This window comes from Lingula anatina, chromosome 5 (genome assembly GCF_051362555.1).
Source record: "Lingula anatina isolate TDL-2025a chromosome 5, LinAna3.0, whole genome shotgun sequence".
NCBI lineage: Eukaryota > Metazoa > Brachiopoda > Lingulata > Lingulida > Lingulidae > Lingula > Lingula anatina.
In genome coordinates this window covers 18,123,426-18,148,919 of record NC_141771.1, presented here as the reverse complement: position 1 = coordinate 18,148,919, position 25,494 = coordinate 18,123,426, and the positions used below count along the sequence as shown (strand labels likewise).

Here is a 25,494-nt window from a genome sequence, read left to right as displayed (position 1 = left end):
TTCTTATCTTGCCCAGAAAATGAATACGATTGAAATGGTTTATCTAATATTGTGGGAAACAGACACTTGATCTTGGATTCACAGATATCTGAACGTACTCGCTGGTTTGTTTAACATTCCTGGTGGATACAATTACTATAGAAACGTAAAAGTGCGCAGGGAGCATTCGGTATGAAGATATCTCTGTGTTAGTTTCGGCCGTTTATTTAGCATTCTCTACACTGGGACTTGTGAATGTGAGGTGAAACGCTAACGTTCACGAAAATCAAAGTCTCGATTAGCCCCCCCCCTCCCCCAAACACACAGACACCATAAGATGACTGAGCCTTTTGTCTTATTATGGGTATAATACGGCAGTTCTCACATGTGCAGGGACAGTTTTTTAACCTTCGACATGGCGAACAAACGCAAACCATGAATTTATCTTTTAATGGCATTAAAGGCGTCCACCGCGTCTTTGCACACCTAACTTTAAAAAAAACTTTGGGGCTGAGACGTTAGGGCTTTTCGCTGTAAAAAAATGTAGGAACGGGGTTTTTTTTTCCCAGGGAAGATACCTTTTATCGGACTGCGTAACGCGGAGACCACCCTGATTCTCAAAGATTAGAGGAGGGTCAAATTCATTATCAGCACACCTCTGTCGTGCCCAGCTGTCTCTTAAAAAGGATTCATAACAACATGATCCGCGGACTAAATATGTCCAAACCACTTAAAAGCAATACCGACTATTACCTTGACGGTCATCCCGCCTCCACACGCGCCATTAGACGGATTAAATCTCCGCTCCGAGGTTTAATTGCTAGGCCCCTGCAGGGACGGCGTGTGTTGAGGCGGGGAGGCCATCAAGGAATAAGGCGGTATTGCTTTTAAGTGGGTCAACCATATTTGATCCTTGGATCTGTTAGCCCGTGCATCATGATGTACTGAATGCGCTCTTAAACTCACGGTCACCAGGGATCGGCTTGGAGGCCATGTTAAATGCTAACAGGTACCCGTACACACTGTACTAGTGGGTGCATTCAAGCAGTAGCATGAATAATTAAAGATTTAGCTATCTGACCAAAAGATCAGGAAATCAGGGCAGCCGGTGCCCCGTATATCACACACCGGTCTCGTACAGGTCCCTGAAAACAGCTGTTGGGTGCTGACCGCTAGCGCTCTCGCTCTCTCTCTCTCTCTCTCTCCGTGTGTGGCTCGTGAGAGCGGGGAGTATTACGTCAGCGAAGTGATACATGTACATCTATACCATCGCCTTTTGCCATGCGTGCTGATGGTATGTTTTTCCAGCCTATGCTAGGATAACTATAAGACTGAACCGTCTATACGAAATGCTTGTTGCTGTGGTGGTGCATGCACATGGGCTTGGACTCTTATTGGATTGCAGAGGAGTGCTAAGGAATATTTGGTGGCTATATATACAAGGTCGTTACATGGTGTAGAAAAAAATAGAGAAAACTTCTGTTAACGAAGAACAAACGGGCAAAGCATGTGTAGCCGTTTATGCGGATAGTGCTTGCCTAGTGCGTCAGCTACACTGCGTTATTTAAAGACGCGATCCTCATACAAGTCGCCAAAGCCTGTTTAAAATTGTTCTACAAAAAAAAACGAGAAAGTGCTCACGTGACGATGCTTGATTGACGTGAGTCTGTTACACTACGTTGGATAAACGGTGAAAAAGCTGCCACTCACCCTTAACTTGACTAGAGCAGACACGCCGTAACTCGACGCAACGGGAGAGGTGAGAGTTGCAAGTAGTTTTTACTTCACTTTATTTTTCTGCATGTTTTTGTTAGTATTTTCGAACACTTAATCTTTATTATGCGGTCATTTAGGATACATTTTCACGACTCTGGACAAGTGTTTAATGATCCAATGAAATTATATTTCATATAACAGCTGCAGACGGTTAGCCAGCTTAAATGCGACTGCAGCAGTAGTACATGTAGTAGGTAGCAGTATATAGTTAATCCAGGTAAAGCGTTGTATTTGACCACTTCGTAATAGGTAAATGAGCGGAATCTCTTACACAAATCTACAAACTAACGATAAGCCCAGAGACATCGGCAGTGAGGTGGTGCACGCGATTTCTTACGTTAAGTTAGTGCTAATTGTTTCACGCACGGCCCAGACGACAGCAAAGTTATGTAAGGGAACACGCGCGTTTGAAGACGATGACTTAACCCTAGACACTCAGGAGCACACGCGACTTTTAACGGTAAGTTCTTGTTCTTCGTTCGGCACATTTTGCAAAGATAGATTAGTAAAGGGGTCGTCTGTAAAATGTAGCGACGAATTTCACCCTTCCAACTGCTTTTTGCTGCATGCTCCATGAAACGGACTCTAATTTACTAATCTGCATTGTATGAATTGATATTTTAGAAATATACCGCATTATTCCTACAATATAAGTTGTGAAATTTGATGACCCTATCATCGAAGGGACAAAACATTGCCTAAAAGCAGTTCAGTGAGATCTTAGAAAATGATCACTGCATTTTTGCGCTATGTAATAATAATTGGTTGGAGTCAAATATAAAAAGGCCGTTGAACTTGCAAGGTACAAGTCAGTTTTACTTTGCTTGCACACAAACATACAAGGAAAAGAGGAAAGGGGGGAGGGAAATGAAGTGGTTTTCTTAAAAACTTTACTGGTTTCCGATGAAACTAGATATTAGATTTCAAAAACATCCGCCGTTTAGTGTTATTTGAAATACTGGGAACTGTCACACTGCCACTTATTGAGTGGATCGTAGGGAGACCGGTAATTGAGACCTTATTCGTGTCAGCTTCTTTCCTTTCAATGGTTGCTTTTTTTATTCCCCGAATATCTCAACTCTTGGCACAGTGTGTATTTGAAATGGACTGTGTCAGTTTTTTTTTTCATGCACTATTTATTTGAATCCTGCAACCATTTAATAAATAGATAAATGAATAGTTAATATAATATAATAATTAAACAGTAAATAGTAAAAGTGTATGGTTAGAAAGTAACATAAGTGATAGCGACTAGGTTCAGTGTTACTGCTGAAATAAAGCAAACAGCAACAGAAATTTAAGCACTAGAGATATATGTCGATTAACAAAATGTCAAACGCAGTACAATGCAGGTGACATTATTTCTTCTAATTCCGACCTTTTAACATTTTGTCGTTCTCTCCGCCGCCTTTCATAGGCGCAAGCTTAAGACCACTCAATGCCGCAAACGAACAGCCGCACACCTTATGCGCCGGAAACGTAACTTGCATAATGCATGTAAATATGAACAACGCTAGAAAATCACTCCCACAAATTAATCCTTAATCCGCAAGCCTTGTTTTGGCCCACTATTACTGTAATCCATGGTCATTGTGTATGTAAAATGCCAGGTTAATCTTCATAGCACAAGTTGTCCCAGTAAAGGTAACGCTTTGTGTCCCTTAATATTTATTTTTGATAATGGGTAAACCCGTGGGAGGTTTCGGAATGCTTCTGGCCTCCCCCCCCCCCTTCTCTTCCTCCTTTCTTCCGAAAAAGAAAGCAAGATTCAAGGATAAATCAGGAGAAAGAAAAAAATATGGGCCCTGCAGAAATCCTATTCAATTGATCAATCCAGATGTGTCTCTATTTTTGATAAGACAATTAACGGCATAGCACAATGTCACTTTTACAAGGACGATATTGGTGAATGTAATAATGTAATATTGACAGGTAAAAAAATACCTGGGATTCTCCCAGGGGCGGATCCAGGATTATTTGAAGGGGGAGTCAGCGGGTGCAAAGCCGACCCTGCTCCCCCGTTGGCGTGGGTCCCGAAAAATATTGGTATTTTAGAGAGCAAAAGGTGCCATTTGGTACGGTTTAGAACTATGATTCAAGTAGTTAAAATTCTAATTTCAAGAGGGGGCCATTGGTGTGAATTTTTTCAGAAATCGAAGGGAGGGTCAGGACCCCCACCCCCCGACCCCCTTCCTCCAAAATCCGCCACTGTCTCCTACCTGTTAAACGGGGTCGCGTGGTTATATCAGATAATAAAAAAGCCGTGAGTTCTACGCGTCAATATTGTGAAGAAAGGGTCAATTGATTTTGCCCGGACATGCCAGATCACACTGTTCATAATATGAGCTTTTTTCTCCAGTAGGGCATTTACATTTTCAGCATAGTTTCCAAATTTTACGCATCAGGCAGTGGTAACATATGGAGTTAGATGTAGATATCTGGTTATTTGCGGTTTAATGTCATACTTGTATGCACGCGATCGTATTAATGGCCTCTCTCTCTCTCTCTCTCTCTCTCTCACACACACACACACACACACACACACACACACAGATGTACCCGGACCCGACATCCATAACACGGCACAAAAAAGAGCACACACACGCACACGCACACGCATACACACATAAAGAGAGAGAGAGAATGATGTAGAAGAGAGAGAAAGGGAACCCCACATCCATACCACGACCCAAAAAAGGGGGTGTGACTCAGCGTCTCTGCTCGTGTCGTCTTCTGGCCTGCGCTGACAACAATGACCCGTAGGCCACTTGACCACCTAACCGCAATAAGACTTTAAGGATTAAACATGATCAAATTCCCATTTGACAAATTTAGTAATATTCCTTGTGTGTGGGTTAACACTAATACGGGTGACTACGTTTTACAGGAAGTTCAAAGGACTTTCGGCTAATTGCGGACTGGTCATCGGTCACCGTGTATTGTCCACTGGCCGGAAGACTGGACCAAGGCTGGCCTTACCTACAGACCTGAGAAATCCCGACGACCATTCCCCCCTCACCGCTGATAGTGGTACAATTTCCTGGGATAATACCGACCGCCGTGAGTAGCATTTTCTTTATTTCATAGTTCAACGCAACGTTCTGCCATAAATGTGTATATACAGTATATATATATGGTGAGCAGGTTTTCGACTGAAAATAAGAAACACATGTATCACATGATAATGCGTCAGGTAGGGGTATTCAATTTGTTTTATTTCTTATAAAATCTTTGAAAATAAGCCACCAAGTTGTCTGTCTTGATCGGCAATGGATTACAGTTGTATCTGGTTGTCACGAGTATGGTCAGTTCACAGGCAGGAATAATTTAACTGATCATATCAAACAGCGTCTTAGCAAATTATCGGACGAGAAAAGTTACGGCTACAAGTTTTTATAAATCTTAGACAGATCCCAATACTTCTGAATTCCGTATGACGTCACACCCATACTTTTCACTAGATTTTGGTGACGTCATCTGTTCTATACCTGGCGTATTGTAAGATTTAATTAAGTCAATCCGGTTGTGAATGTGACTTGGTGCTTGTACTAGGGAGAAATTAAAGACCGTATGTAGGGATTCGGTGTCAACCAATTATTGGTAGCTTATAGAACGTATATATGGCTAATACGATGGGTTTTGCGATAATGGGAATGTATAGCTAAGCTTATTAGTGGTAATATAGACCTATACCCAGTCCCATATCATTGTTCTTGACTGCTTGTCATATAAAATATCAGCGGGTTATGTTGACCATTTAACTTCATCAATGTGGTCTGCGCTTTTATTTATTTATTTATTTATTTATTTATTTATTTATTTATTTTGTTTAGTTTCATCATTCCCAGTCTGTGAAAGAGGGCACGTCTGTGAGGCGGAATAGGGGTGTGTTTGTTACTACATACATTGTAAGTATCGGCAATATAAAAATTCAAAGGATCAACCAGTTGGCGGGTTGGTTCTCATATTTTAATAGGCTTAAACTATCGCCCGGGTACTCCCTGTGCAAAGTCCTCTACATTACGACTGTTTTTCCACAGAGCCCGTCATCATCTGCATGCCCGTCTTCGTTAAGCGATACCTGCTTTAATGTTTTCCTACGTCAGGGATGATTACATGCCTCAGAGAGTAAATTATATCTGTCAATAAAAACAGTTGGAGTTACACTTTGATTTCCCTTCAGAGGAAGAGTCATGACCCGAGCTTAGGAGAAAAACAAAATGTTGCCATTCCTCCGCCTTCTGCTTGTTATTATGTGAACAATCGTGGACTTATATCCAAAATATTATTCTACCTGATATATAATGGAGATAAAATGGCGTAATCGCGCTGTTATTTACGCCCAGGTTGTCCAGTTCATTTTTTTCTATCTGTATTAAGGTGCAGGGGAACCTGTGACCCGTATATCACAGAGTTCACATTTTTAATGCAGCAAACCAGAAGGCTTGCAGACAATGGACGCTCAATCAGGTAGACAGACGGACAGACATAAAGACACGCAGAGAACTGGAAATGAAATAAACGTACGTTTTAGATATGGTATAACTGCATTATACTTCATGAAGCCAAATTAAAGGACTCGCTTTAAGTAGATGGGGTGAGGAAATGAAAAAAGACAATGGAAAATTACATTTATTAAGTATTTATTAAGGAAATAAGACAACAAAAGTATTTATAAGGAAATAAGACAATAAGGCACCAATGAATCCGACTGACCACCCCTCCCCGCCTTAGCCCTTAGGTGTCAAAACGGAGAAAAATTGTTATCGGCTATGTTTCAAAGTGTCCACCAGACAGCCGAAGCAGCCATAGAGATAGCACAGTGGTGATCATCACGAGACAGGTGTTTAAATACTAAATTGAGATAAATCAGTTGCAAGACACAATAGCAAACGCAATTAGTGATCCTAAATAAGACACCTGTTTTCTTATTTTAGTTGAAAATTCGGTCCGGTTATTGCCGGCAGAAGTGGTGGTTTCTCTGTTTTGGTTTTTGGAGACAACAGTTAAATTTTATCTCCCTGTTGGTTGCAGATTCTCGTGTCCATGTACTGGTTATAGAATGGAACCAATTCTAGTTACATAAAACAACAACTATATTGCATAACGGTTTCTTAATTTAACTATGCTGAAGACCCGTTTTGCAACGAAGCCGTATTTATGGCTATTACTGTACATGTTTCAATAAGTTCCGCACGCGCTCGGCGGTAACAGACATGACAAAAATAGCACTCACCCACGGTAGGTAAGCAACGCTAGGTAAACACACGTTTCTTAGGGAGGATCACTTCGCTATCGATTTCTTCCGATACAATATCGGCGATGGCGGAACAGCATGGCTGGCTGATGGTAAGTCTCCTTTAATAATATTACAACTTGACGAAGCAATTGGGGTTGTGTGGTAGACAAATGGGCCTACTTGACAAAATTTTGCTGTTCTTTATAAGGTTTTGTGTTTAGAAGGTTTTCAAATTTAAAAAAAAAGGTTATATGTTGTCTCCCTTTCGAGAGAGTCGAATTCAATATATAATTAGTAGTCCGCTTGTCCCTGGTTGCCAGCTATTAGCCGGCCTTATATTTATTTATTTATTTATTTATTTATTTATTTATTTATTTATTTATTTATTTATTTGAAAAGCTATAATCTGCTATATCGTGGGGGATGTGGAGGAAAAACGCGCGTCGCCGTACCGCAATCTTTTTCCCTATTGCTAGAACTCTGGAACCAAAAGTTTGTATTTCACTTATCTCCTGTACTGGGAGCCAAATTACCAGCCAAGTCCTGATGGGTAACCTTAGCACGAATCATTAAAACACGCTGTTTGATTTTCAAGCCAAGATGACCAATCTTATCCCACCGGCAATGCAATGAAAGTTAGTCTCGCGGGATTGAATTGGGTTCATCAACTGTTTGCAAATGTTAATTGATAGTGCGCATATGTCTTTTTATCGCATAATAAAATATAAATAGAGGCGAAGGCAGGTTATTGTTGTTGTTATTGTTATTGTGCTACAGGCGTTAATGAACAACTGGGGTCGTCCTTGGCGTGGATTGTTCTGATAGCTGTCCTCTCTCTCTTGGTAATATAAACGTGATCATGACAGTCGGCGTTATTAGTTCTTTTTTACCTTTTGCCAATATATTAAACGTAGAACACAGCAATGTAACAGACTCTACTCGCATGTGCAGTATTTATTCATTGCCGTTTATGAGTTTAATTTTGTCAGATGTTGATATAATTGTGAACAATAGATATTACGGTTTTAAGAACCATAATCATTGCATGTAACCAGGCCTTGGTGTAGAAGAATGTTTCCAGGGTTTTTGTAACTATTCTACTTGAAAAACGAGACTATGGCTCTATTCCCATAGATTTTAGATCGATCTATCCCCGCGGGGAGTCTCACTAGATTACTTTCAGATAATCCGACTTAAATGTCCGTCCCGCCTACTACAAGCTGTAAGGAGGTAATTAACTTTCGTGTCCGCCCGGCTGACAGCTATTTAGCGTGAACCCCCAGGGAGTTAGGTCGATCTAAAGTAGGTCGATCTAATATATGGAAATGGGGTCTATGTTTACTGGATGGACTGGGATAATTATTTTTTTTTTCAAATCTAATTATTCCTTGGTTAATCTGTTTGTTTGTTTGCTGGGTTGATTTATTTATTTTCTATCAATTTATCCATTACTGCGTTTTTTTGTTTGTTTATCCATCTATTTATGCTATTGCCTCGCTTTGATGGTAATGATTCATAGAAAGTTCAAAAGGGGTAATGGCCCTGCTTCTCCCCCCCCCCCCAAACCCCATCCACACACATACACATACTGAACGTCAGGCGTTAAACTGTTTTTGGTAGATAAAGAGGGGGTTAACATAACTTTTAGGATACGAAACCGAAAACACTCCTCTTTTCCACCTGCCACCGCAAATATTAGGTAAGATATTACCCCATGCCCCATAGCCTTCATTTCTTTTTCGCAGTACAGCTGGAAGTAGCCTGGAGGAAATGCCGCCGTATTGCGGGGCGTCAAACCGTGTGGAATCCGACACAAACTCATTTCAATACCTCCTGATTCCAATCTCGGTCTACGCTTTCGAAGTGATTAAGATTAGGATAATCTCCCCCCGGCGTTTTCTTTTAGTACAGGCTATATTACCCTTGACTTTGTTATGATATCGCGACATCGATGCCAGAGTGGTTCTTTTGAGGCTTTAGTCAAAGTGCAGTGGTGTCCGAAGTATTACTTGATTGACGTATCGCTGGAATTCTTTAACTTAAGTTTATTGGTGTAAAGTAATTGACACTGGAGATAGTGGTGAAGTATTTCAACCATAAACTGTTGTCACTATGCAATGTCGCGTGTTGTGCTTCTCAAAATAAACTTCATGCTTGACGTTTTGGAGAATCTGGTGAAATAAGAGAAAAGATGACGTTGCGTGATGACGTATTAATATCATGCTTTCCAAGAATGCTTTGTATTAATTTTAAGCTATTACATAATAGTGTTCTTGGCAACTTATATAAGTGTCTAACACAGCAATATTTTCTGGTACACTGTAAATGGATTATCTGATGTACGTCATCATTTGCGCATAAACTGACACACAAATAAATAAATAAATAAATAAATAAATAAATAAATAAATAAATAAATAAATAAATAAATAAAACAATGTCCTCTACATGTATGTTAGGGACCATTCCCATGGATATTTCGATCGATCTTTCTCCCTAGGGAGTGTTACAAATTTATTGTCAACTTAACCGGCTTAAATGACTGTCATGCCCAGTAAAGCTGTAAGGGGGTAATTATCTTTACCCCCTGACTGATTCGGTAGGCGTGACAGACATTTAAGCAGGTTAGTTGATAGCAATTTAGTGAGACTCCCAAGGAGTTAGACCGATCCAGATGGATCGATCTAGGCATGGGAACCCAGTCTTAAAGGGATAATAACTCTTCGTATGATATCTATATTTCACAATAAAAACATTGTGAACAACTCATATAAATATTATATATTCTGTTTATACCACAAAAGTGGCAGTTATAGCTATTATTCTGATATCTGAGCTTGTCTTCAGACACGTGACCTCCATTGATGGCTATACTCTGTTATAATCTCTTAAGAGGTTTTAACTAAAAACCAAACTTTATAGAAAAAACCAGGGACTTACTATGAATGTAAAAATGGATTTATTAACCATTGGTGAGTATGGGAAAATTGCTGTTTACTCCAGGAAAATTCATTTTTTGGCCAAAACGAAGAGTTATTATCCCTTTAAGCTGTGATCATTATTGCTCTACTGCTCGCAACCTCGCTTGACCCTTATCAGATTACCATTTCGATAATCTTGAATTAGATTATCATTATAACCTACCGACTTGCTCAGTTTCCCCGACAACAGCTCACGTTGTATTGGCAAGACTGTAAATCATAGAATCTTCATTGGAAGATAAGAAACAGACACTCTGATTTTAGTTGAAATAATAATGTCTATTCACTTCAGTCATGAAAAAAAATCGAGTAAATTATTTGTATCATTTTTTTTTTTTGATTTTTTTTTGTTCAAGCTAACGATTTCTAATTTTCAAATCTTGCAAGTATGGATCCGACGCATGGGGGTCACGCGATGTGATTGCAATTTCAAATTCCAGAATCACTCGTAAACCGCCATTTCCATGAGTTGTTTACAATGTATTTGTTGTGAAATATGGATATCTTACATGTACGAACAGTTGTTATCTCTTTAACCCCGCCTAACACGGACCATGTCACGTTTTGTAATCTCCTTCGATGCTACGCAGTTTTAAGTTTTAGCTTACCTCAGGTGACATCCATCGAAACTTTCTCTCTGAAATAATATCTTAAGAGAAGTTTACAAAAAAAAGCCTTTTACCAAAAAAAATGATCGACTAACTTTGAATGTGGGAATGAATTCATTTACCGTTGGCAAGTATGGAAAAATTGTCCTCTACCCCCAGGAAAATCAATTTTTTTGGCCAAAATGAAGTCGTTATCCCTTTAACCATTTATCAATACGAGTGAGACTCGATACGACAGTACATGTGATGCCGCATTGAAATCAATACAAAAAGGTAACGCGTAACACGCAAAACGCGGTGAATGCATACTGCTACAGGAACCATTGCAATTCGACAACACTTAAGAGACAACGACCTAAAAACATCCATGGATAAATCCTGCAAGCTTTTATTCGCTTTTGCACCGCATTCCCTTGTCTGCCATTATTTCTGACCCCACTCTCCTCAAAATACCGTTAAATCTCGCCTGATTATACGCTTAGTAGCGAGACTTGGGCTTTCTTGGATGGGTCCCATTTTATAGTGCAGTGACTGTCTACTTCTCTAAAACCATATTGCTATTTATCTCTCAAAGAAAGTCGTTTACACTAATTGATGATACGTGTACTTTATTTGTTATGAAGATTTATCACCTTGTTTCTCATAAAAGAAAATGATGGCTACTATAGAAGCAGTACGTAAAGGAAAATTAAAGTCACTTTCTCAAAATGTCGTGAGATTACATCAACACTCTTTAATGTGCATCAAAGTTTGCTGTCAATAAAGCTGGCGTCGTAAGAATTCAGTGCAACTGGATATGTCACTGTCAGATACACTGATAGGTGTCTAAATAGTGGTCTCGAACCAAATACTTCTGTCCAATTTTGCTCGGCATATTAAAGCTACTGATATGAGTTAAAATATGTTTGTTCTGCAAAGCTGATTGTCTATTTAGCGTATTCTGCTATTGTAATTTTTTTTTTGTACTCTGCGATCATGTTGAAATAAATGATCAATCAATCTATTAAACTACTAGTATGTATCTAGGTGTGCTTGCACTTTTCACTTCGAATTGTTCTTATTCTTATCTTGTGACTGAACGCATTACTATAGCGTTTTATTTGTTTTGTTGTAAATATAAGTACAAGCCAAATGGCGGATTCTAAGATGGGCACGGGAGCACTAACCCCTCCCTTAGCGTCGGAAGTAGCGTCTCCTTCCGACCCCCCCCCCCCCCCAAAAAAAAAAAAAAAAGACAGAGAGAGAGAGAGAGAGAGACCCGGCATCAATTTTATATTTAAAAAACCTACTGGTACATGTAATATGTCACGGAGTTGGTCTCTCCTTCTCTCTCTCTCTCTCTCTCTCTCTCTCTCTCTCTCTCTCTCTCTCTCTCTCACACACACACACACACACACACACTTACTCAAACACACCTCAACATTTTTTTGGCTTTCCAGAAATGTTATGTACAAAAAGAGAAGAATACAATGTACATATTCGATTTCAATTCTTCTCCACTTCTCTTTCCCTTTCTTTCTCTTTTCTATCTCATTCTCTCTATATATTCATATCTCTCTCTCTCTCTCTCTCTCTCTCTCTCTCTCTCTCTCTCCTTCTCTCTCTCTCTCTCTCTCTCTCTCTCTCTCTCTCTCTAGGGTCTATTGATTTACATTTGGAATATATACCGGATCGAGACATTGTGCGGAACTCAGCACCTCGATCGGGTCTGTCTTGCTCTTTTTCCTAAATCCGAACGTGAAAATTGGCACATTTGCACAGCAAGAATTCCATCCTTCCGAATCTGCAGTCTATTTGTACTCTTTGTGCAGTTGCGCAATTACGCTGATACCCGCTGTAGAAACATAATAAAAAACAGACGACCCCTCTTCTATTTACACCGCGTTAAATGTTCAACAAGACCTTAAAACAAATTCTCTCTACGGGATTACACGGACGCTAACCAACCCCAGCAGGCGCGTGATGCGTTTGTAAAGGAAGTTTGCACGGTATGTGAATATCTCTCGACTGGTAAGGAAGTTTTTTTTTTCACGTGTTTAAGTCAAGGTTAAGGAGGGGAAAATCAGTCCACTTTTACAGGTGGTGGTCAGGAGTTTTTGCCAAATAGCTATTGTTTCAATTATCTTCGCTACTGATGTTTTTTCTTTGTTTTTCGAGCGAAGCAAAACATGAAATAGTTTTTCTTTTATTAAAACGGAATGTGTACCGTGATTGTTAGGTCTCATCTGTACTATTGACCTGTCAGAATTAACATCATGTGAGTAAGTTACGGCATTTACAATCATTTTTGTAATACCGCAAACAGACACAATTCAATGCACCCGAATTACACTGCGCACCTGTCATTTTGATCTTTAGTCCTTATTGATATCGATTAAAATTAAATAAGAAAAAACTCTTCGGTATTTCTTTGTCATATTTTTTGTAAATATTCTTTGTAAAGGGTTTTTATCGAAAGAAAAAGAAAAGAAAAGAAAAGAAAGAAAACCAATACGGTCGCTTCATCTACAGTTTTATCCAAGGGAAAAGGTTAAAAGCGTATTCAGATCATGGCTTTAGGCTAGGGACATGCTGCCGTCGTAATCGGGGCTTGTCTTACATGACATGGGCGTGTAACCGTGGTCAGAGAAAAACAAATTAAGACCAAAGAAGTAGAAAAAATCCAAGTTATATTGCATCCCAGGTGGTAATTTTCTATTTTGTTGGCTGGATATCACGACTGCTATTCATTTTGCAAAATAGCCAGGTGTGTCTTTCTACATGTGTACTTCAATGTAAACATATCATTTATAAACATAACATACGACATGTACACTCTGCATTTGTGATTTGCAAAATGAGCATGAATATATTACGACTGCTATTCATTTCGCCAAAAAAAGCCAGGCGTGTCTTTCTACATATGTGCATCAATGTAAGCATATCGTTTTATAAACATAACGCACGACGTGTGCTCTCTGCATTTGTGATTTGCAAAATAAGCAAAATTTTAAAATAAAGATTTCAGCATAAATTATCTTTAAAATATTTAGAATGTTTTGGAATTCTTGAGAGAGAGAGAGAGAGAGAGAGAGAGAGAGAGAGAGAAATGTTGATTCGTTAAGTGCGTCATAACCCGAGCCCCCAAAATGTCGCCCTTAAGTGACTCAATCCCAAAACCAACCATTTAGACTTAAATAAGTTATTTCTATCTAACCATGCTTAAAGCTGACACCGGTGACTGACAAGGTGGCCGGGGGTGTCATTACGCCGCGTAAAATCACACCTTCGTGGTAATCCAAGAAATTGTTTTCAAATGAGTTTAAGTAGTTTTACTAAAAATATCCCTCCCTGACGGAGCGACTGGGGACTCGAGTTTCACCCCTCGTGTTCCGGAACGTGTACCGAGTTTACGCGGTTGAGTTGGAACATTCAAAATCTAGTTAAACGAACACGGCTCCTCAGGGGGAACACTTAAAGGTTAGATTATGTGTGAATGTTCCAATATTGTAGTCGACAGAGGCCTGACAAGAGAGATTAAATGTTTACGTATGTTTAAATAAGGTATTAGGAAAGGCTAATAGGTGAACAATAAGGATAAACCGTGTTTCACAGTTGGTTATTTTAACGAAGGAATGCTGTTTACCGTCCGTAAACTGTTTCTGATTTCTTTTTTTAGGAGGCGCGTGAAAACGAATGTGTGCAATAACTGAAAAATCATTGAATAATTGTGTAAAATAACTTTCTCTCGAATGAGAGATTCAAGACGCGTGCCAAACCGACTATAATAAACCTATGAAAGTATTATGTATTGGTAAACAAGATGTTTTTTGGCATTATATTTCCTATTATTTGCCAGTTTTTTTCCTGCCTTTTTAAAATTGCCAAAATAGTTAAGTGTGTGGATGTAGTTGCTACATGCACAACCCAAAAAGTAAAATTCCTGAGACGTTCGGGTTTTAAAAGGTGAAGGCTCGGACTGAATGTAAAGGGAGAAAAACTCATATTGCGTGATCAACATATAGCTCCAAGGAAAAATATGCGTGCGACATGAAAACTGAAGTTTCCAAAAATCTGCAAACACACAATGCCATCCATTACAATTCACTTGCAGACGACAGGCTTCTGGAAAAGACGACAGTTTGCCAGAGCAGACGATAATTGAAACTGTGGCGATTGCCAACTCTGAGTACAACACATTTCGACTGCCAGCTAAAATTGAAACGAGTGTCAAAAAATTAAAAACTCATGCGTGTCATCACGACATGAGAAAAAGAGACGAAGGATCTTTGTTTTGAGAACTTTTTTTTTTTGCTTTATCGAGTTTTTAGTCAAGCTCTCATATCATATAAGGCCAAAGATGGACGCTTAGTGTAGAAAGATTAGTTATTCCAGCAGGTGAGCTTTTTTTCTTGATACATGTAAATAACATTGTTTTCTGACTTCACAAAAATTACTTGCATTTGATACAGGTTATAACGTTGTTTGTGCTCAATAGTTCATATGAAATGGTGTGTTTAGGATCTCTCCACTGTTGGAGAAAGTGAAGTCCGCGATTTCGAAAAATGTAGACAGAAAATTAAAACTGTCTGCTGTAGTCTACGGTACATGTGGTTTTAAATCATGTTCAAACCGATGCGTATATTCCGCGTGTGAGCGTAATAATGCGTACATGATAAGGTTCTGACAAGAATGCGCAGTCTTTTGAAAGCCTCTCTCTCTCTCTCTCTCTCTCTCTCTCACACACACACACACACATACATGAACACCATCTCTCTCTCTCACACACACACACATACATGTACACCATTTCTCTCTCTCTCTCTCTCTCTCTCTCTCACTCTCTCTCTCTGTCTCTCGTTTGTAGTTGCTAATGTCCTGTACAGCACTATTATTCCCGCCATAAAAATCGGCTGTGCATATTTCACTATTAATGATTTATCTCATATATGGTGTATCGTTTTTCAGATCTCTCAACACTGTTTTATTGTTTTATTCATATTTAGCTAAATGCACGTAAGGTTAAAAAACGAACACGCAAGACAGTTAAAAATAGAGTCATTGTCTGTTATTAAAATACGATGACTACTGCGACTTTTTTATAATGGCGTAGACACGAAATCCATTTTCACATGGCTTTGACCAAGATTGTTTTCAGCCTGACTCTATGAGACCATTCCCACATATATTTAGATCGATCTATCCCCGTGGGGAGTCTCACTAGATTGCTGTCAGCTTAACCGGCTTAAATGTCTGTCCCGCCTACTAAAAGCTGTAAGGGGGTAATTAACTTTTGTGCGCACTCAGCTCCCGGAAGCTGACAGCAATTTAGCGTGAATCCCCAGGGAGTTAGGTCGATCCAGATGGATCGATCTAAATCTGTGGGAACCCAGTCTTAAGGGGGTTTATTTGGACGTGCGTCGTGTTTTCTAGTTAACTTTTCATCTCTGTGGGTACTTAGCATAGGGGCCTTTCCCAGACCCTATCGTACTAACTGTGGGTCGATCTATCTCCAAGAGATTCTCGATTGATAAATTGCAATCAATATAAGCGGCTTAGATGTCTGTCATGCCTACAGAAACTGCTAGGGGATAATTAACTATCGCTAAGCAGCTTCAGTCAGTGTGTCAGACATCTAAGCCCCTTAAGCTGAAAGCAATTTAGCGAGAAAACCTTGGGAGATGGGCCGTTCCTGTTAGACCGATCTAAGTATGGGAATGGGGTCTTAAGTGTAGTGATTGAGCACTGTTCACGTTTGTGTTTTCGCGTCACACCATATGTCACGCGAAATATGTCTCATGGCAAAGGGTGGAGATGTATGTTTTCATCAACAATGGTGCACTTTTAGACAAATAAATATGTAGACGAAACTCACGACTTAATTTGCGTCAAACATCAATTGTCACCTCTATGTTACTTTTCCTTTGCTGAACACGCAAGTGACTGGCTTACGAAAATAGGCTGATTCATTTTCCTGTCTGTGGTCATCTTGTCTATATGACACGCAGAATAGGGCTTCCTCGACAGAGGACTAGCTTTCATCTATGTACATGAGAACGCACCTTTAGATGTGATGTTGATGGTTCTAGGATTTTTTTGTGACATAAGCGAGATCAGTTATCAGTTTTTGAAAGTCTTTTGAAACACCGTCGTGTGTGTGGACTCGGGGGGGGGGGTTGAGTATGTTTGTGTGTGTGTGTGTGTGTGTGTGTGTGTTTGTGTGTGTGTGCGTACGTGTATGAGAGGGTATGCGTGTGAGTGTGAGTTGGCGTGTACTTTTACAAGACATTGTTATGGTCGTTGTTTAATCACTAGTTTGCAATGAGACACAACGTCCTTTGGGCATGCAGTCCATTCTCTTCTATAAAGCACGTTTTCTATAGTAAAACAACCGGGATTACCTCCTGGCTACGCACTTATGTCCCATTAACTTAATGAGTAAATTGTTAATTTTATAATTCTTATCGTGAGTGACGGCAGTTATTTGTAACTTAAGAGTTGACTTGAACCACTTCCTGTGCATTACAGATACAATTCACTCTCATTTCACGCACGACAAAGCAACCATGGATCATCAATATGGGAAGTCAATTTCCTCCGCTAAGTGGCGGGAATTCTCCCCGGGTAAGGACAATACCTAATAATCATGTAATTGATGGCGGTTCTGATGGAGATTGTCGCGCAGTTCCGAAACACTCCGTGGTGCATTGGTGATTGGCAATTTGGTATTCATTGCGTGGATGGTCATTAAGTCACGCGTCTTGAAGCCTCTCTCTCTCTCTCTCTCTCTCTCTCTCTCTCTCTCTCTCTCTCTGAACACTAGCGTTTTGCATAACCGTTATTTGTATATTCACATAATTTAATTTACTTGATTTGGGTGGATATCAACTGAAAAACAAACGACAACATTCCGTATGTTACTTACGGCAATTCTACATTACACATACAGGTATATGTAGATGTTGTCAGTTATTAGGTTCTCTACAATCATCTAGTGACCAATTGTTCAATTTCTTAAGCCGGATCCCAGGATTGTCTGGTAAAAATTTCATCATTAAATTTGATGTGGAAAAATGCTTAAAACCCTTGCAGCTCCATAATGATTCATTATCGCTCTATAATGAGATACAGTCTGTCCAGAAAATAAGGATAAGAAGCTCAATTCCAGGACGGAATAAATCAGAACTGTCTAATGATAGTTTTTCTTACGTTTAGGAGACATGATCCGTCTGGAATATAAAGAAAAGTTTTGGGGTGGCGTCCTTTGAAATTGTTCTGTGATATTTCGACTTTACGTTAATGGGGCATAATCTGTCCAGAAATTGGGGAATGGGTGGTTTGGAATTGAACTGAAGACGGGTCAGAGAACAAACAAGCCAAAGTATTTTGACAGAACACCAGCGTGAGATTTTTATAATTGTAATACCAGTGTTACATATACACACCCCTTCACTTGTAATTACTTCACTTACGTCGTTTGATAAGACGACTGCGGTGCCGTCTATCGGGTGGTACCGATACTACTGGGTATAACCTCAGACGTCTATCTTACGCCGTGTCTTATCAGGTCCATTTCAATTTAAACCTTTTTTTCCATCGGACACCTTTTGCTCAAATTATCTTTTTTCTTTTACGTGTTTTATGCATACTCAGTTTTGTGTTCTTCTTGCGTTACCATGGCGTCGCACCTGCAATTGCTTTGGAGTTGCCGAGTATGTGACGTCACTGACCAGATGCTGGCACCATGCTTGTGTCGTAAAGTCCGCTGTGTAGCAATGTCTAGTGTCTTATTTTGCGGTTGCTGGAATCACAAACAAAATGTCTAATTGCCACATCCGTTTTATTCCGTTAAACAACTTATCCGATCTGACATCAATGCTTCATTATGGGCGCGCTGAAAAATGTTCTTCCTCAAAGAGAACTTACCGGTAGCCAAATGAGGTCTCTAGTTCAGCGAACCTGGGAAAAATGTATTTATTAACACATGCTAGAAGACAAGGTTATTTGTCTGAGTGGCGATTTTTAAGTGGTACACTCGGCTCGTACAGCGTAATTCACTTGTACTGAGTGATTTCACTTTTTCTCCTATATGATATTTCAAGGTGGTTTGTTCTTCCGCAACCAAAGCCACTTTGACTTGCTGTTTCATGGGAAACCCTCTCGTCTTAAGTGCCCTGGATATCTTTACGAAAGGAAAGCTAGGGTTATTGGTTTGAGTGGCGCTTAAGTGATTCCGAGTAAAGGAATTTCTAAGAATAGTTTTCTTAGGCACGTGTAGGCTGTGATGTAATTCACTTCACATGTCATGCAGGCAGCGTGTTCGCACTTCGACAATCAAAGTCACTTTTGCTTAATGTTTCCAGATAAATAAATCTTATCGTTAATTAGGTGTTTATGAATAGCGGGTATTCACTAGGGAGGTATTCAAGTACTTGAACGCAAGTCTAGATAGATGTAAACCGAATTAGCAGTACAATTACCTAATAAGTCGTATAACTAAGGCAGTTATTTTTAGACAACCCACACTCTGGCGACCACATATTGTTTGTTGTCTTCGTTGTCGGTTTTAGATCTACGACTGTTTTATTCTTACGACTGATAATCTATTATTGCATATAAATTGCAATTTGTATACAAATCATGACACCAGTTTTTGTATGCCTGGCAATGCGATGTTATACCTCAACTTTCTTGTGAGCGACATATATGCGATAATTAAGGTATGGGGCATATGTACAGTACATGTATGTCTAGTACGTATGTATGTTTGTATGTATGTATGTATGTATGTATGACACTTTTTTGACCAAATAATGTAGCTGTGCAGAGGCAGTTTTGTGACAGGGTTGGAGCATAGCGATGGTCGTGTTGGGAACTTTTGTAAAAAAATTGAAAGTATAGTAATACGAAACTATTTTGCTTGCAACGGTCGGCTTGGGTACATGTAGGTAAGTGCATGGTATGACTATCGGATTCTTTTATTTTATTATTATTATTATTATTATTATTATTATTATTATTATTATTTTGAGAATATAGGACGAAAGGATATTAGATAGATAAAAAACATTGAGTGGCACCTCAGCAAAATGTATTTTTTCACATCATAGGATATTTTATAGCGGATATTATAGAGAGAATTCATTTCAAATGCAATGTCATCTCTTTCGTTCGCAATTATGCGTCACTTTCTTTGTTATATACATTCATCGAACTGATGGATCGTTTGGGTTCCTGTGATATAAATTAAAACGTATATGTATTTTGTTGCTGCTGTTGTCTGAAATATCATTATCATTCTCAATATTTATTTTCTACAGGTAGGGATCCAATAAATGGAATGAATTAAACGCAGCCAAAGCGAGCACAGCATCATATTTACTCGACTGTTGACCACGCATCTAGAACAGGACAAAAGGTAAGCTTTTTATTGGTCCTAGAAACGATTGAACGGCCCTGGCGCATTTTAAAATTCCAATTCATTTTAAAAAATGGACATTCCATACTGCCAACCCTCACCCCAACCCCATACCCGCCAACGATGACGTTAGGCGTGTAATATTACTGGAGCATGAAGCGAAAATTTATTTTTCGACGCACGTGCTAATAAATACTTGATTTCAAATATGCTTTTGGAGAGAATAATACCGAGGATAATTTTGTGCCGTGCACAAAGTAATTGTACCTTGAGACTGGGTATATTGAATCAATTAGATCATTTGTCCTTTTATTCAAAATACTCATTTAGATGCTCATTTTACAATGCCGTCACAGAATCTACTGGGATATGCGCTGGCATGTTCATTGCAACGACGCGGTTTACTCACCGGTAGATATTGAAATCCCAGGCAGGCGGTCTTTTCGATATTGTAAGATTAATTTCCGTGCCATTGAAAACTTTAGCATTGGATCAGTTTTAGCAGACGAGAACTCAGCTTATCTAACCCGTGACCCACCAAGACCAAAGCATGGTCACTTGGAACATTAGCGCTCTCCATTGAGGACAAATGGATACCCTCTAGCCGTTAACATTGTAAACATTAGGACACTTAAGGCTACACAACACGAAAGAAGACATGATCCTTTAAGTCCAAAATCTCGTCCAGGTGATGTTATTTTTTTTCCTGAGGCAAGATGCGTCGGTTATGTCTAAAACCTTTCAGGTTTATACGTGTAGCTGAAGGTTATTACATACTCTGTCGCTGAGACAGTCGCTATGGAGAAGAAAGTTGTTTGAATATACCCTGTACCAAGGTCACAGATGGATTTTTCACTAATATATTCACATATATGTCTCTGGAAATTTCATGCCACGATTTTCTGCTGTAAGAGAAGTGCACCCCTGGTATACAGTGTAGATGGTAGTGCGTATAAGTGTCATTTCCACCCAAATAAACAATCTTCGCGTATATGTACCGGGGGTAAAGAGTTTCTGTGGGGGAAAATATACTAACTTATTCCTCAACCATGACACTGTCGGGTTTCCGACTCAAACAAACACAGATAACATCATCATCGCCAACATCATCATCATCATCATCAGTGTCCGCCTTCGGTCCGGAGGTCGGCAACCAGTTGCCTCCAACCACACCTGTCCTCACTAAAGACCGTTTTGTTCTTTATTTAATAGACTTAGCGGAGTAAATATTGCACCCAGACTTGCTTTTTCGTTTGCCATAAGGGGCGTGTTAAACGAATTAATTGTTTAACTAAAAGCTAACAATCGATGTATTTTATTATTTGTAGATGTAGGAACAAAATATCGCATGACATATATAAAATTATTTGCGACAAAGTTTTCCCTTTTACAGTCACATCAATTAAATGTGCGATAGATCAGTTTTCACTTAGATCTAATTTGGGTTAAACTTACCCACTGGCATGTCATGTTTTATCTCTTTCTGAATGGGTCACGTAAAAGCAATAACAGATGACATTCGCTGTAGGTGGTCTTTGTATATGTTGTTTTTCATCTTTCAATTATCTGAACTATTTGCTTTTGCCTAATTGCGACATTTGATATATTACTATTGCGTGGAATAAAACCTCATTTTTTCATAAACACTTGTGCCTACGCCGTTTTCAATAGAACCTATTCCTGAAAAAAAGTATTTAAGTGGATATATCAGAAAATTTGTCCTAACAAATCGCTTCCACATCCACCCCCTCACAAATCTGAACATAAATAACAAATGCACTGCTACGGACCATGGTGTCTGCAAGGTATAATGTAATCAATTTTCGACCAAAAAAACCCGCATTTCTGTAAGACCCAGCTGGGAACCTGTTTCGTAAAAACTGCGTTGGTCAACCATTCTTCGGTTCGTTCTCTTAAAACCAGTCACAAATGCGCTGGAGCATTTAGCTTAGGACACAGTAGGATCAGACATTATATTAGCTCCACCATCTTGTATTGTATTGAATCTGGCTTCGTGAATACGGCAATAAAGCCCCGCTACAATACGCGGAATAATGACGGTGTATCGCTATACAATTGCACACTGTCGCGTCTTGCACAGCGGTTATTGGAGACCTCGCGCTCATTTACGAGAATGTGAGCCTTAATTTGAAATTGAAGTGAGGTTAGGCGGATAATTACCCATAGGGTTGTGTTAATTGTGTCTAAGGTCTTTAAGGTCATTTCGTGTCCTAGAAAACCTTTCTGTGAATTTTTCGACTGATTTTTGGTCTTTTTCTCTTAAAGCATTAGCACTAAATGCCTTTAGAACTTTGGAGCACTGCTTTTCTTGTATAGTACAAGATATACAGTGGTGCTGTTTTGATGCAGACTTCAAATTGCAGGTTAAAGTCGTTTGTTCACATTGCACACTTCGTACATATCATCTCCCCATCATCAAAGTCACAGATGATGTTTTCTTCAATAATAAAATGTGGTTTGTTAAAACAATAACAGTTTTATAAAGTTGCGGACTTTGTTGTAAAAAAAATTGCAAAGTCCCAGTCGATCGATGTTTGCAAATGGGATTTTGACTAAGGTAGTGCGGTCAAAACCCCCTTTTTTTCAAAGCACGTTCTATTGCATCGTTATGTTATAGAAAGATTAATGAACGGTCTATGTGAACTTGTTTTCGTCTATTTTGAAAAAAGTAGGTTCGACGTAAGGTAGGTTTGTCGTTATTAAGTTTGTTTAATGGTCTTTCAGTGCAGCACTTGAGTTTCGTTACACTTTGGGGAGTTAATGGTAAAATGAAAGCGTTTCAGAATGACTGTGTGTTTCAGTATTGAAGCACAGAATTTCTGTCTTTGTTTCGGGAACTATTTCATGGACGTAACATTTAACTTCGAGCGATTTAAAGCAGCAGTCAATATTAAAGATTAGTATAAGCACTTAGAAGACTATTTCTGAAGACCAAAATTAAATGAAAGATATCTGCTCTGAACAGTCTGTAATACGCTTCTACGTGTACATGTTGTGGTCTTTTACGAGTTTGTTGTTTCCAATACATGATGGACTACGTCCCTGATATATTTTGGTATTCATATATCTTTGCAGTTATATTAGCTCATATGCTAGTGGTATAGGATATGTCACTCCTGTATTGTTGTTGTTTGCCGTTGATAGTATTGCAGTTGTTTTTCACTGCTGTTGTAATTGTCGTGGGAGTCTTTGTTTTTTTTTTTTTGTTTTTTTTTTGTTTTTTTTTTTTTAGAAAAAAGAGATCCTTTATGCTTTTCAGTTTACATCAAAGCTTTTGACAGCTATTTTGATGTTTTATTAGCGCACATACAGTAGGAGGGCGCAATGAAATTGGGTGCTAAACACGTCCAGTTTTCTTGAAATTGGTTAGAGTAGAAAATCATCCTTGATGGTAATATTACTTTTTTTATACGTTACAACAAGGGTGACGAGAAATGGCGCTGTTCCCAACAAGAACATGCATGTGCATATGTGAGTTCTTTATCTAAGATACTATTTAATATACTAGTCTTTCTTTTTTTTTTTTTTCCTGTTTACATTTTCTAAAACAACACGATGATAACAACATTGCGATTGCGCATACAAGCGAGAACAACCGTTGTTGTCTACCGGGACATCTGCCAGTGCTGATTGATTTATTGGTGTTTTCGTTTTTTTTAATCAGAGACATCTTATGTAAGAGATCAATTACACCACCAAAGGAGTTGACACCCCAGATTGATGAGCAAAGGATGTCCGCTTTGATAACTTGATAATCTCTGAGAGTTCTTATGAAAGTATGCAAATACCGTCTTTGTATAGTGATAATAACAAAAGGCGAAGGAAGCAATGGTGGTGAAGGTCATGCCTAGCTCGTTGGGCTTTATAGATTTCCTTTGTATGTTATTAATTGAGAAATTACTTACAATGGGCTGTTTATCTGTTTTGTCACCACCATTAGCCTGGACCAAGTTTCATAAAAATCTTTAGTCAGTTCCCTGGTTTAGTTGACTAGGATGCCTCTGAGAGTGCTGTAACATTGTTTCTGATAGGATAAGATATGCGCATGTGACCATGCAACGTTGGTAATTTTAAAGTTCTTTGTCAAAGAACCTGACTTTAGTTCTTTTTTTGTTATTTCCTTTTCATCCTTCGCCAGGGAAGCTAAGACGAAGATTTTAGCATAAATTCTCTAACAGAATTTTAGTTGAATTGTTTCAGTCTTTATTTTAGTTGAATTGTTTTCAAGATTGTTTTAAGTTGAATTGTTTCAAGTTTTTTTTCTTAGTTGAGTCATATCAAATGCGTCTGATATTCAGTACCTGGCTCCATCCACATGGCTAGTTCTTGAATGTGGTGGAATACCTCAATACACGAAAGTTAGGTTTTATTTAGCAAACTACTTTCCCTTTTTCTCAACAAATTAGTTTCAAATTATACAGCGCTGAAGGTATTAAAGTTTTGCACCAACATCTCTTAAACTTGCAGTGAAATACATGGCTTCAAGACTTGTTTTTTTTTTTTTCATTATCAGATTAAGTTGGTTCCGTGTATCCTGATATTAAAGGGATAATAACTCTTCGTATGATATCTATATTTCACAATAAAAACATTGTGAACAACTCATATAAATATTATATATTCTGTTTTACCACAAAAGTGGCAGTTATAGCTATTATTCTGATATCTGAGCTTGTCTTTAGACCACGTGACCTCCATTGATGGCTATACTCTGTTAAAATCTCTTTAGAGATTTTAACAAAAAACCAAACTTTTTAGAAAAAAACAGGGACTAACTTTGAATGTAAAAATGGATTCATTAACCATTGGTTGTTGTTTACTCCAGGAAAATTCATTTTTTGGCCGAAAGGAAGAGTTATTATCCCTTTAACTGCCCTTTCGCGCACTGGACATCGCTCTCCTTAAGCTCATTCACCCAAACTAATTCTCAAACTGTTTGGTATTAATTTAGTAGTATATCAAGGGTCACTCAATTAAAATTATCCGAATTCTCTCTGTTGGTTCCTTTAACACAATCAAAGATTCCAAAATGTGCACCAAAACAGCTCTGAGGTGCAAAAATGTTGTTTGTATTTTGACATTGGCGAGATCATCACCTCAATTTACACTATGCGTTATAACGAGAACTTCTTTTGAAAGTAGATGCGCACTATAACCGCACATACCGCATGCCTTGTATCAAATTAATGCCTCCATCTGCTGAAAATTGACCTCTGAATTTATTAATATCCATTCACGGAATGGCTATATTAATACAGGGGCCACGCATATGGACAATCAAGTGTCTTTGCAATTATTCGTGTGTTGGGGCCACATGGTGATTTGAAAGGATCCCAGAACTCTGAATAACAATCGCTACCTCTGGTAGCGTAAGTAAATACTTAATGCTTATTTTGGATGGTCGGAACTTTCAAGCGTCTTCACTTTCGCTTCAAACGGCCGTTCTGACAAACGACTGTCTCTTCACGACGGAGAGATTAATGGGTTCAGCAC

General features: G+C 38.8%; 1 protein-coding gene across 6 annotated transcripts in view; it reads left to right on the top strand.

The window, feature by feature from the left end:
* The window catches only part of LOC106175588 (PDF receptor), a 67,445-nt gene that overhangs the window by 5,780 nt on the left and 36,171 nt on the right, over positions 1-25,494 (top strand). The window contains exons 1-3 of one of the 6 annotated variants that reach the window (XM_087013551.1): positions 1,187-1,738; positions 4,643-4,815; positions 19,883-19,980. The gene's annotated coding sequence lies outside the window, so the exon portion shown is untranslated. Of the gene's footprint in view, positions 1-1,186; positions 1,739-2,039; positions 2,216-4,642; positions 4,816-16,800; positions 17,187-19,882; positions 19,981-25,494 lie in introns of those variants that run through there. The other 5 variants (XM_087013555.1, XM_087013556.1, XM_087013550.1 and 2 more) reach the window with 5 other exon arrangements.